Genomic DNA, 14986 nt, shown 5'->3' with positions numbered 1-14986 from the left:
GTACCTGTCCTTTTCATCCTCTATGGTACTGCAGCTTCTTTATAATTGAACATCACATTCCTTCCTTACTGAGACAGAAGCCTTCATGGAATTCACTGTTCTCTTACTCTTCAGAAAATATCAGTTTTGAGGCACTACCTGTTATAAGGAGGTTTCAGCAAAGAAGACAGAAGTTAAAGACTGATGTCAGGCCGAAGATGTCTGTGAAAACTTTGTTAGTTGTCCAAGGAGAAATGGCATAACTCTTTCCATAAGAAGAAAAATTCCATTCAGCAACCCCTGGCACTGCTGTGCTCTCTATATCTGCCTCGAGGTTCTGAGTATCATCAGAGGGAACTTAACACTCACTACTCCAGCACTAATCACTGTGCCTCTGGATAACGGGAGAGAGATGGTGAAACCCATCTAAACAGACCATAAACCCCTAGAATGTTTGCTGTCATCTTTTGTGCAAGCTCGTGTGTGTGTATGTAGATATAGGTGTTTATAGGTACACCCACATATGTGTGGGTATACATGTGTGTGCACACATACAAATACACACAAACATAATGCACCAAATCAGACTGTGAACCACAGAAAAGTTGCGTGGTTTCTTACTCTGCAAAAGATGTAAAGTATCGCCCAGCATGAATCATGAAGTGTGAACAAAGACTTTCCATGGAGTAGCTTAGTATACTAAAAACCCAAACTTGTAACTATGGACCCGTTTGTGTACCCATATGGGAGAGCTGTGCTTTAAAGAACTTGGATTGTGCTGTCACTTTATACAGCCATTTGAGTGCTGTGAGATATCTGCTAATTATGACTGAAATACATTACAATCTGGATGTCTTCTCATCTCAGTGGTGACATGCTCTTGCATATTGTGTGGTCTGGAGGTGTACAAGTGAGAAAATGGCAGCGTTTTTTGCAGGACTGCTTTGTAGTACAGTAGGTTCAGGAATTTGTGAGTCATATTCAAAATGAAGTGTGGTTTCCAGTCTGGTTTCTCACACCTTATATGCATTTTGAGCTCTCTATTTGAAATAGATCTACTTATGTTTACAGAATTGAATAATCATTGATTAAAATGTTTGAACCTTGGCTTCCCATGGTTCTGCAGTGTACCTTAGCTGTTGTCAATTATTTAGCTGTCCACTTATTCTTCTGATTGCAGTTACAAACTCTCATCCTTAGTTGAGAAACTCCTCTTGATTATGTTTGCACTGAAACTTGATCTGTGGAAAGTTTAAATTTCAGCAAATTGACATTTCTGTAGAAACCCACCCCTACAAAAGTCATAAAAGAATTCCTGACAATTTTCAACTACAAAGTAGAGTTCAGTAAAAGAGACACATTTACGGCCTGTCATAGAGGTTATGTAGGAAGGTCCTTTATTTAAAGATTATAACATTTAATTTTTGATTATATGTGTAATTTAGAATTCAAAATGAAATACCACAGTGATAAATAGCAATCTGTACAGAAATGGCAATAGGAGTGAATGACAGGAAGAGGTTAAATGGTATGCTGACACTAATTTTCCACCACATCTTCTATGTGTTATAAAAAGAAAATTCATCACCAAGATAAAATCACAACACAAAAGATCAGGCAGGTAATACAAAAGGTGAACTAAAATTCAGTGTCAAAGTTCAGATACCTTCCCACTTCAGCAGGGATTTGATACAAAACCCAACAAACATATCTTTAATTCTTAGTATTTAAAAGATTTTAGTCACTGACAAACTCTTAATCATTCACTGAGGACAAAATTCTTCACTAACTTCACTTGTTATTTCTGTTAATCCAAATTGGGTTTCAAGGCTGTCACTGCATAAATTCTCAGTCCCGAGGGCTGGGAAAATAGACTAATTCTGTTTTCATTTAACCTTGCAAAAAAGTACATTTTGTGATACTGATCCAACATTTAACAATCATTCTCCTTGTACTGAGAGTTCCTGCAGGCTGTCACATTGCAGGAAACAGCAGAAGAAATACAAACCACCTCAGATAAAATTATTCAGTCTCATTATTAATTGTCAGAAGTGTGACCTGGCTCACTTTGTGACTCACAACAGCTGCTCTCCCCATGGGTTATGCAGAATTGTAGGGGGATAAGTTTGTCTTTGCTTTTGCCTTTACCTTTGCAAACATTGAGAAAATTCTTCAGCTTCCTACGTTTCTTCCTTTCATAGGAGCATAAATAATGTCTTGATACAAGGTGTTTTGTTAGGATTAATAAGTAGGAGGCAATAATAATAGATGGTAAAAATAGCCGATGCTATAAGGTGATGTCAAATTTATTGCAAGGATGAACAAATATATGTCCAGACAGGTGGAATTTATATATTGAGCAGAAAGAATAGATACAGGATTTTAGAGGATTTCAACCTCTCCCCACAAAACTTTTCAGCTGAGCTTTGCAATCAGATCTGGGAAAATATAATGATGCTTTTCCCATTTTTTTCCTTCAAGCAAATATCTTTCTACAGAAGAGACTAAAGTTTAATTAAGAATTTGCAGCACAAGTCTTTTATAATTCTACTCAATGTGGTAGATTATGGGGATTTTGTTATTTCTATATTCTACATTAGAACCTGTTGTAGTACAATGCCAAGTTAATTGGAACTGAATTACTTAGCATGCAACTCCATAGGTTTGAATTCCAAGATGGCAAAAGGTTGATTTCTTTTATTTCAACTTGTTCTTCCTGGCAATTGTCACTAAAAGACAATGCATTTAAACATTTGGATGAGGTTGCTATTCAAATTTTTTTTTTAAATTGTCAGTGGAAAAAATGTCTGCCATCTCTGACCAGCCCAAAATTTTATTCACCTCATATCACAAGCTCTCTTACAGTTCAGTGAGTTCCCTCCTAAAATAATTTGTTTTTTCATATACAAAAAATATCTTAGGACACAATATTGCTTGAAAAGAGGTACCCAGGTTATGTAGAGTCTTTGATATGTCTAAATAAATCTAAAATTGTCAGTAGGGCTAAGCTAAATAGTACATGTGAACAAATACTGAAAATGCTTTACTTGATTCACTGAGGTTTCTAAAACACTGCACAAGCTGGCCACTGCCAGGGGATGGCCCCCACATTGTCTTTATCCCTGATGGGTAAATTGTAACTGTATTCCTTTGTTCTCTTTCCATCTTTTGGACAAAGGTGTCACCGAAGGTCACAGTCAGAGGACTGACAGAAGATTCCATCAGCTGGAACTTCCATGCAAATCAAGTTTTTCTCAGACTTAGGAAAAACTGAAATTTGAAGGGCGAAAATGTGTGTGTCTGCACTCCAAACTTTCTTAAAAAATAGATAACTTCTCAAACATCTTTGGTAAAATAGAAAAACTCCTTTAAAAATTGTAGAACAAATTAGCTGATAATAACAATAATAGACAATACAATTTCTAAATAAAAATAAGAATTTTTAATTTAAAATTAGTGTTCATGCAGCGATAAAATTTGTTATGGTCTTCTTTAAAACTTAGTAAATGCATGTATTTCTTTAAAAAATACACTTAAAACCACCTCTTCTCATAGCTTTCAGGTATTATATTTAGTGCTATTTTCTGGTTAAGAAAACAAAAAAGAAATTTTTCCAAACAACACTAATTCATCTTTCTTTCCTTACCTTACTCAGCAGTCCCCTTGCTAGTTACATTTCCACTGACTGGCCCTTCCTTTTTAATTTTTGATTTGAATTTGGAGACTATGGAAGGTGTACTTGAATATGGATAAACTTGAGGAATAAACCTTCCTCACTATATCTGTCTTTACTAATAATTTTAGCATTAATTAAATTTTATTAGGTGGGTTTTTTGTTGCTGTTGTTTTGTTTTTTTATTTCTGATAGTATCTATTCAATGTGATTGTATAAACAAAGCTAGTTTTATATACATAAAAAAGTCTCCTTTGGGGAGTAGTCCAATGATCACAGTGCTAAAAATCTGATACACTGGTGTCAAAGTACTTTTAGTATATATATTACTTGAACTTCAGTTTTCCTTCTGAAGGTCTATAGCTTCATGACTGTGAGGGTGACATTCTTGGAAAAGTCTGTAATTTCCCTTGGCACCAGGTTTCATTTGTTCAAAATATTCCAATAGCTGATGCTTTCCTCTCACCATCAGGATTCTGATGCCTTCTGACAGTGATGATGGTGGCAGAATAAATTCTGGGGTTCTCTCCTTGATTTATTGCTTCAATATCATATTTTTCCTTTAACATTCATGGCTGTCCTTAGCAGAAAAGCCTTGCATTCAGCTCTTTGTAGCCTTCTTTATAGTCAAGCAAATGTCTTAAGATGAAATAAGGATGGGATCCTAGCTTCTCCCCGTTCTATAATAATTTGGAGTTTCAGTTTATCATCTTCACATATGTTGTTTTGATCTCTCTGCATTTCTTACTTCTCAGTTGAAACAAAAAGGCTGTATCTCAAATTCACCTTTTCTTAAAGGATTCATGCACCTTTTGCCAAGCAAAAGAACTGAGATCTTAAATACTTTTGTATGTAAAATAATTTTTTGTGTATCTTCATCAGCCAGTTCTCTAGAGGTCATAAGTATTTCTGAAGACACTGACAAAGGCATGGACAAGAACTTTGAGGTGAAAGAAGAGGAAGTAAAGGAAATACTGGAGGGCGGGAGATATCAAGGATGAAGTAAGGACATGCAAAGACTGACTTGGACAAATTGCAGTTCAGACTGGGACTGCAAAAACATCTAACCATCACTTCTTGTCTCTCTCTTTTCCCCAGCAGCCTACAGCTATAGGTCCTCCAGGCTTTCAAAACTGGCCCTGCTGATGAAAAACAGCAACTATCATCAATCATGCTGATTCAAAGTCAAGTACAGTGAAGTAGGAGCGTTCCCAAAAATCTTATGGCTACTGCATCAAAAGCTACAATAAACATGCGTGTGGACATGTGCAATTCATCATTTAAAATAGCTGGGGTACCTCTGGTATGGGTAGCTAAATAAAACAAGCATCTTCCATATATAAACTGAACATAATCAAGCGGATGTGTTTATTTTTAAAGGAAAATTATGACTATTCCCATTAGGCTCTTTGAGACCATTTTGTTAATAGTTTATCTAGTTTGTGATTATAATTTTTTCAGGTTAAAAAATTATCCTGGAGGTCACTGAGAATCTGGCAATTAAATGTTCAACTGTGCTTCTATTCATACTGAAAGGGAAAAATTTATCATGGTAGCACATTAGCTCCAGCTGTAGAACTTAATTTCCCTGAATGCCTAGAGAATTTCAATGACAGTTTCAAGAGAAGTAATAACTGTGGAAGTAAGGTATTAAAAGTATTGATATTAACTCTATTTACTTAGAGTTAGCAATTATATAACATTTTAATGCATTTTTCTGACGTTTAAATATTTGTAATGGGAGAATTTTGACTGTATAGGGTACTTATTTATTTTTCACCCTACCTGATAGTTAAGAAGACTGATACACAATCCCATTATATTAGTTACTTGCAGATTTTGTCAAAGAGTAGTCTAAGTACAATAAAGGAATTTGAATAATAATCCAGAACATTTAACCACAAGAAGGTTAAAGTCTACAGAATACATTAAGTGGATGCTCTTGTGCAGTCACAGAGCATTTGTTTCCCTGGTTTTTGGTAGTGCTCTCTGATACAAAGCTGAAAACAGTCCTTCACAACCACTAGAGAAAATTCAGGATCTGGACATGAAGCAAAGCTAACAAAGATGTGAAAAAGAGTAGTGCTGTTTCAAATAAATATTTTAGGCCATACCTTCTAACAGACAGTTGTGTGCTGTCTTGTAGTCAGCTTCTTACTCTTTTATTTGGGTGAAACGCATTGCAGTGCAATAAGAAATTACATGAAGTATGAAAAAATACACTCAAACAGGTAAAGATGAAAAATGAGAAAATTAACATAGTGTAACATTTACCTGTGTAGCAGCCAGACAGAGATGTAAATAATCTACTCGGTATACATGGTCAAATAAGGTATATTTGTTTCAGATCCCTTTGTCATTTAAACATTAAGTGTTTTTACTGAAAATACTACTAGCCAGAAATACTGTGCTTTGTTCTATGGGAAATAGACAATTTTTAAAATATGATTTTCTACTATAAGAAAGAAAAAAAATGAAAATAAAGGGGAATATATGCACCCCTAAATATAAAATAAGCAGGAAGGGAAAATTTGAATATCACTCAGTACAAAATTATTTTAGCACAATCTTGATGTGCAGTTCATATAATCCCAGATTCTAAGAAAAGAAAGGAATGGTTTTCATTTTTCCCTTCCTCTAAACTCTATTGTTGTAATCTTATTTCCATCAGATATCAAGACTTTTATTTTTTGTTGTTGCTTTTGTGTTCAGCCATTTTGTCAAAGTTGCTGGAGGAGACAAAAGTGGCTACTTACAGTCCTAGAAATGAATCTCTAGGCCACCTTTAGGGGTGAATTATGTGTACACTTGCAGGCTGGAAGGTGTCAGAGCTAGGAGTGGAAACAGGGATGTAGGGAGTCATACATATTCACACACATTTTTATTATCTCCCTGTCTGCATGGTGCTCACTCTGCTGACACATTGCCCTCATCTCTTTGTGTCATTAAAATGATAAGCCTGAAAAAACCCAAGTTTTTGTCTTTATCTGACACATGTATTTCACTAAGGTGGACAATTCTCTTTCCTTGCAGGCAGAACCATAAGACCAAGACATTCTAGCAAATGAGAACAAAACATGAACAAATGTGATGTGCTCTGGAGTAGCCTCTGGTCTTGAGCTGAGAGAAATATTTCTTTTGCACACTATGGGGTCCTTCTTCTGGGATACAGAGCAGTTGTGACTTGTTATCACAAAGAAAATTACATTATTTTAAAACTCTTTTAAAATATAAAATATTTAAAACTAAGACTTAAAATTAAAATGTTAAAATTTCAGTACCAAAAATTGCTGAAAAATATCTTCAAGAAAATTTCTGTTGGAGGGACTAGTAAAGAGACTTTTGCTCACCTCAAGGTTTGCCACATTCAAAGCCAAACACCTGGGCTTCTTGGACTCATGAACACTTTATGGTTTGACTTCCTACACCCTTCTTTTTTCACTGTTATGCTAAATACAATATAACAAGGAAATCTATGCTATCTCTTTCTTACAAAGGAATGCTTTAATAGGTAACTAAATGTTCAGGCAACTATACTGTTCACTAGGTGCAGTACTACCTAGTGAAATAAAAGCTTGTATTTTCTTGAACAAATCACAGTACAATTTTCAATTTTCCAAGCCTTTTAACAAAATTGAGGCAAAATTAACCATTTGAATTACTATGTATCTAATTCCATATATCAAAACACTACTAAGACTGACATGGCTAAATCTTATGCCTCTGTGCAACTAAATATTTTTGCTCCATGGCACTCCATGTAAATGACTTTTAATACAAGTTTATATTTTTATACCATTAATGTTTATACATATGCAACACACAGGTAAAACACTGAGTGTGGCAAGTTGTAAAATACTCATGGGGCTGAGATCACCACCTCCATGAAGGAGCTATGTCGTCATACTATATCTTACACTAACTTCATTAAGAAAAGGTGAAAAATAGAGAAGAGTTTCATATCTTCAATAGCTATTACTTATTTGATAGAGAAATATGAAATTTCAAATATATATATACATAATAAGTAAAATATTAATATGTCTCCTGCTCAGATGACATGGAAAAGCTCTTCACTTCTCTTAGCCACCACTGCCTGGTAAATCTCACCACCCTTCCTCCCCCTGCTGCTGAGAGGGGGGTTTCTGTGTTTTACTTTGACAACCATTGGATGAAACCCATAATATACAGTGCCTAGCACAATAGGAGGAATGGACTTCCCTTGGTAAGAAGAAAATATTAATGTTAATATTCAGTTTCACAGAAAAATTAATTCAGCCTAAGAGGTACAAAGGAGCACAAACACAGCATGGTAATGGCTCTTCACTGGCACCTTATCTTTGGCTTCATAAACATGAAGCATCTGAGGCAAACATCAGCTCATCTCCCAATAGTCACAACCCTGCCAGTAATGTTTATCATCACTTTTGCCTCCAGGAGGGAATCTGATCAATAAAACATATTTTTAAACTGACTGCTTAGCACAGTATGAACAATGCCATTTAGCATTTACATATCAGCTTATGCTTGTGCTGCTGCACACACACTGACTAATTAATCAATTAAAACAAAAGAAAACCTTGTACTGTCTCTGTCTACCTGGTGCATTAAAATCAGAGGGTTTTTAGCAATTTAGTTTAATAAATTGAAAATCTCTCCATCAATGTAGCTTGACTTGTACTCTTGTCTTTTATATTTTGTGTATGTTTGTGTGCTTGTAATAGTACTCTCTCCACACAGTATTCTGAGCACTAATTTAACAGCAATGTCACTTAGAAAGCTGTGATCCTTGTCTCAGAGCACTCAGGGATATGTACAATTACATCTCAGTGACTAAATGTCACAGACACAATGAAAACACTGAGGCAAAGAGTTCATTCATAAGGATATCCTGATTGAAGCAGAACAGGTTTTCTGTAATGGAAGAGCTTATAGCAATGAAGCAATGTTTTAAAATGAAAGAGCTCTTCCTACGTGCAGGAAAATATCTTCAATATTGCAAAAAAGAAGAGGGGAAAGAAAAAAGATCTCTAAAAGGAGGAAGCCAGTGCCATTGCTTTGGAGAAACAGCAAGGTTGAAGGTCAACTAAACTGTAACTGTGTCCCATGAATCTGCAGGTGACAGTGCCAGAGTACAATTATCTGTCACTAACACGGACTTAAGCATGGCCAAGGCCTGTGCTGAAAAACTCCCTGGAAACCAGCTAGATCATACAGAAGTAATCATTTAAACAGAATATCCAGTTTCTCCTAATTTAAGGTGTGATCTCTCAGGCGTCTTTTTCTGGAATAAATCTTAGTGAATGTCTATCATCAACCCTTACCTGGATGCCAAGAATTGATTGTACAAGTACCTCAAAAGACAATAGTTGTTCATGTAGTGTGGTGTTAACCCACGCTGACAAGGAAGAAGAATGGGCCAGTAAGTAATTAGAAAATTCTTTTTTGTGTATTATTATTTTTCATGCTTAACAAACTTTTTGAATGACATATTTAATTTTTACCACATATGAATTCCTTGGTAGATTTTGTGTTCAACAGAAGATAAAAATTCATTCTCAATGAACTTGGCAAATTCTGGTTTCGGTTGCTAATGGAAATTGTTAAATGCTTTAAAAGTGCACATCAATACATACGTACGTTCCCCCTCTTGCCCTGAAAATATCTATTTTCTTGCTTCTCAGTACAGTGAGTATGGGTATCCAACCATTTTAAAGTGTTCCCCAAAGTGAGAGCACAGAAAATTTTAGGCCAGTCAGACCAAGATGGTAGCTCATGATTCTCAGAGAAAATTAAAAGTCCTCCATCTCCAGATCTTTAGTGTAGGCCAACTGCCTCAGGCCAGACCAAGTGCTCCAGGAAGTCTCATCCTGTGTATTTTCAAGGAGCACTGGTAGAGAAAACAAAATTGACATTTTAGGGGCTGAAACAGGAAAACAATTACTGGTGAATATATGTTTCAAGAAAGGAAATCTTAAACTAAGTCAGGACAGTAAGATCAATGGATGTCTGGAAGGTGGATTTTAAATGGAGTACAACAAAAATGAATAATTTTCAATATTAAATTGTCTTCCATCAATATGTCAATAAATATTTCCAATTTAAAACCGAAATGGCAGACTTCTTTGGATTACCTATTACTAACATACAATAGAAAGGAAATAAGCAGAACATGTCTGTGAAATCTGAGATTGAAGCATTGAGTGAGACAGTGTGTGTTGTCACTCAGTATTTTTGACACTGTTTTTGGGTGTACTGCCATTGTTCCTACAAGAACCATGGACCAGCACACCACTGTGTAAATTGCCATTCAGTTTTACTGTAGAAAACATGTGAAAGGTTGGCTAGTTGTAGTGATTGCAGAAAGTGCTTCACTTCTGTGTTATTCCAGTACCCAAATTCCCCTGTGGACTCTGTATGAATTTACTAAGATATTTCAAGCATTCATGGCAACAGTTCATGCAAAGGATCAAGGAATCATAGAATAGTTTTGGTTGGAAAGAGGCATATGTGGATTTTACTAAAGGTCTAAAATTTTACCCAGCATTACCCTTTCATTACCAGTGAAAATACTTCAAATACTCCTAATTATAATCATTATCCTTTAATTCTGTGTACTGCAGTAAGTTCTCAAAACTACTGGCTTTGCCATAGTCTTAATACATGCAAAAGACCAATAGAAAATGGGGAGAAAAATCCAACAATAAAATCAAGAAAATCTTTACAGTCTCCCATGATTGCAAACAGTTTTTAAAACATCTTATGGATGTCAATGCAGTTTAAGATATTTAAAAGTAACATCTTTGTAAAGACATTTGTTTTGCATTAATCTCCTGACAATGGAAGATGGAAGGAGAATAAAAAGGGATGGCAAGGGAGTTCCTAATTCTATTGGCCAGGAAATAAGTCATGGAAAGTCAGGTTACAGAAAGGAATGAAGATCCATTTAATGTATAATTAAATATCCCTTTTAACAAATCAAGCACATATAATACCAACAAAAGAAAGCAGGAATTGTTTAGTACAAAATATGCTGAATGAAATGGAGATTTCTTTGATGTTAAGAAATGAAACAGATTTCTGAAATCGCATTATCTTAGTCTGAAAATGCTTCCTCCTCAGTACACTGAAATGTAAGAAGTTTCAAGAGAGGATAACAACAAAAACTAGAATAAAACTGAAGTAAAGTCTATCTAAGGATATAACTGTGAAGGATTATAACATAAAGAGACAGTCCAGAGCTGCAGACTGTAATACATCTGAGAAGAATTGGATATTCTAGTTTTCTCTTTGCTGGTGATTAAAGCTCATGAAAGTAATATAAATAAAAATGCAAGAATGAAAAAGTACGAGGCAGGAAGAGATATTGTTGATAAAGCAGTAAATGATGGTTCAAGGTTTTTAAATACTTGGGGTTTTTTGATTAAAACTATATTTCTAGCTAGTGTGAAATTTTCTAACTACACGTGTACACTAATATATGTGTATGCATGTAATTATAAAAGGTAAATGCAGACTTTTCCATAGCACATGTGGGAAATATACTTTTTTTCAGTGTACAAAATTGCCAGATAATCCTTGGCTTCTGGGGCAGTATTTTTATAATCCTGCAGTGGTGATCAAATTAGCTGTAGGATGTGCTGTGAGGTGTGCTTGCTTCGCCAGGCATTTGAGAAGAATAAGAGTTGCTATTCTGGTGTTTTTCACTTCATCTGGCTGTGGTATTGTCTGCGATCTAAAAATGTCTTCATGAATAACCTTTCCCAGAGGCCAACAGAAGATCATCCTCAGGACTGTTTCCTGTCAGAATCTTGTCTCCTGTCTTCTGGAAATATATTCTACAATGGACCTAAGTTTGCCCTTCCTTCCTTCCTTCCTTCCTTCCTTCCTTCCTTCCTTCCTTCCTTCCTTCCTTCCTTCCTTCCTTCCTTCCTTCCTTCCTTCCTTCCTTCCTTCCTTCCTTCCTTCCTTCCTTCCTTCCTTCCTTCCTTCCTTCCTTCCTTCCTTCCTTCCTTCCTTCCTTCCTTCCTTCCTTCCTTCCTTCCTTCCTTCCTTCCTTCCTTCCTTCCTTCCTTCCTTCCTTCCTTCCTTCCTTCCTTCCTTCCTTCCTTCCTTCCTTCCTTCCTTCCTTCCTTCCTTCCTTCCTTCCTTCCTTCCTTCCTTCCTTCCTTCCTTCCTTCCTTCCTTCCTCCCTCCCTCCCTCCCTCCCTCCCTCCCTCCCTTTCTTTCCCTCTCTCTCTTTCTCTCTTTCTTTCCCTCTCTCTTTCTCTCTTTTTATGAAATAATCAGAGTTTAGTAGCTTCCTAAGCATGTTGTAAAAGACAAAATAATTAACCACTGTGAAAATTCATATGTCAGGACAGCAGTATTTATTCCTAAAGAAAACTAAAGTCAGAATAGAATATTGAAGGGGAGCAGTAATTTGCTGAACAAGTATTAAAATTAAGATGATGGGTCAATTATTTTCCAAAGAGCAGTTGTACAATAGTACCTTCCAGTCTTGAAATTTGATGTCAGTGTGATACCTTTTTCAGACAGACCAAATTAACATTTCCAGGGCAAGGAAGGAATAGCAAGAAACTTTCAGGTATGAAAAAAAAGACTGAAGGTCCTTTTAAAATTATTTTTAAAGGTTTATTAAATATTAATTTGAATACTATTTAAATGTCTTAATAGTGATTCTTTGTCCAAATACCATTTCATAAAAGCTCCCCAGAAAATATGGGTTTGATCTTGTCACAAGTTCAAAAGGTGCTCTGTGTATTGTGCTCCATCTTCACTACTTAAAGCCAAAGTAAGTCCACTGTCTTTCAGACCTAAATATATTAAATTCAGAACATAATAGAAACAAAAAATCATTCCGCCTAAATTAAACTTCTTTTAAAGCCTGTGAGCAATAAGACTGCATCATCTGTTTGGAAAGATGTTTCAATTTTTCTTCACTCATTGCATGAGGTTACATAATAATCAAATTTACTGTAAATATTCACTTTGTAACCTGAAGTATAATGAACTTCCTTTTATCCTTTATGAAGGTTGTTTTGCAGGTCCTAGCTTTTTTTAAAATCATACTGCTTTGAGTCATCTTATAATTTAATATATTTTATAAAAAAAATTTCAGAGCACATTTTTCTCATGGAATTTAACCAAACTGCCTAAAAGAAGCAAGTCCCCATCCATGCTCCTAATTGATTTTCTCCTTTCAGATATTAGAGAATCACCTCAGCTTTTTCAGGGAGCAGAATTTCCAGTGCATATGAACTCACTTATTTATTCCTGGCTTTCCAGAAATGACTTGCTAGTATTTGGCAGAGCACTAAATTTCATAAATCACAACACTGTCTTTGGAATATGTGTGGAAGGAGATCTTCCTTGATGGGAATAGAAACACCCTTTAGGCACAAGATTCCTTATGACTTTTTAAAGGAGATTATTTCTGATTGTTTTTTCAAGCATTCCTGAGCCTAGGACATCCTTTTTTGTTTTTAGTTCCTGGAAAAATTATAATGTATTTGAAATGTGCTTGTTTACACTTTTAGATTAGCAGGATTGGAACCTAATTATACGTATTGCAGTAAAGAGGAGAGAACTTATTCATGAGACATGAGTGCAGAGGGTGAAAGAAGCAGGAATCCAAGATATGCCATGGTATTTACACACTGTGATTGCAGATTAAGACACTTATTTAAAAATTAATTTTTTTAAACACCACCTGCACCCTCCCATCGAAAAAAAAAAAACCCAAAAAACCAAAAACAAAACAAAACAAAACAAAACAAAACAAAAACACACAAAAAACCCCAACCAAAAAACAAAATGAACAAACAAAAAAAAAGAAACCAAACAAAAAACTAACCAACTATTTCTGGTTTGGAGCTTCTAGAATACAGTTCCAATGAGCACATTCCACTCTGTCTCTTGCTGTCTGTATGTCTGTCTGTCTGTCTCTCTTTCTATCTATCTGTCTATCTATCTATCTATCTATCTATCTATCTATCTATCTATCTCTCCATCTAATCTCACAGAAGCCATCAAGGACACCATATGGAGATGACTTTCCTAGACATTTACATCATGAGGGGTTCAATTTTACACTGAAAACTTAAAGTGTTTCAATATGTCCTCTTTTTTTTTTCCTTTTCCTCTTTTTTTAAATAATGATTGGCATTCACTTAATACATATGATTGATGATATTTCAATACTTCATGGATATTAACCTGTTCATAACGCCTCTTCATGGGTTTTAATCCAGCTATTTCATGAGTTTTAATCCAGATAGTAGGACTTTCATTGAAATTCACAGTGTTTTCCAATTTCTAACTGGAAATAATAAAGAAAAATAAATTACCATTCTTAATTCTTAAATTAAACCACTTTGAAAGCAAAGAAATTAAGTAAAACTACAGGAACATCAGCTTCATGGGCCAAGCTTATCTGAAGTTTAAGGGTTTTTCCTGTTAACAGGTAGCACTTTACAGGATGGCAAATTTGACAAAGTATTGAGCTTAAACAGATAACACCTAAGTTAATTTCAAAAGTAGTATAGGAGGAAGGGATATTACATGGAGAAAAACAGAACAGAAAGGTAGTTATGAGATTTTCAGGTTTTGACCATCATAGATTCATGGAGAGACAAGAGTCTTTAAGAGCTGTGACAGTAGCAGGACTGTAATAACCATGGAATAAAATACAGTGGTGGTTATTTGGCCTTAATAGGATTCTACTTTTGTGAAACATGCTGGGAGATTTAGAATAGGCTACAAAGAGAGAGACAGAGTGACACAAATTGGATTTAGCTACTAGTTTCATATGAATTTATGGGACCAATAAAGCAGGTGGAGTCACACTTGACAGTTTTAGGGGATTGAAACAAGGGAGTTCCAAGGCAAAAGCTATATAAAACATACAGTTGGAAGGACAAAGTTCACAAAACAACAACAGAAAAATGTGCACTTTCTAAAAGGAAATTGCAGCATTTAAGATTACATTTTTCTTAAAGACATTTACAGGTTTCTTTTCTTACACCACAGGTCAGTAGTATTAATATTTTTTTGTAAATAAATTGACCAATAAACTCTGTCAATTTTTTGAATACCGCTTTGTCACTCACTATTGTTAGCTGATATTTTATAATACTGTTAGAATGAGACATCATGCCATTGGCACATGTTTATTATTTTACTATAATAATCATTGTAAAATTATTAGGAAATTCATTATGCAGAGTAAATAAAGAAGAAAAAACTCACAAACAAAGAAATCAGTAGCTATTTTTTATCATACACTTCTTTATAAAACAGACTAATACATTTCACTGCTATTTATCACATATC

The 14986-nt window shown here is 35.1% G+C and overlaps 1 long non-coding RNA gene across 1 annotated transcript; it reads left to right on the top strand.

The window, feature by feature from the left end:
* The first annotated feature begins 833 nt into the window (after positions 1-833).
* LOC135287006 (uncharacterized) lies at positions 834-4880 on the top strand. Its single transcript, XR_010350932.1, has 3 exons — positions 834-933; positions 4535-4654; positions 4751-4880. It is a non-coding gene; the product is annotated as an uncharacterized LOC135287006 (long non-coding RNA).
* The last annotated feature ends 10106 nt before the right edge of the window (positions 4881-14986 follow it).

This window comes from Passer domesticus, chromosome 1 (genome assembly GCF_036417665.1).
Source record: "Passer domesticus isolate bPasDom1 chromosome 1, bPasDom1.hap1, whole genome shotgun sequence".
Taxonomy (NCBI): domain Eukaryota; kingdom Metazoa; phylum Chordata; class Aves; order Passeriformes; family Passeridae; genus Passer; species Passer domesticus.
The sequence above is the reverse complement of the archived record's forward strand: the minus strand, read 5'-3'. Positions and strand labels throughout refer to the sequence as shown.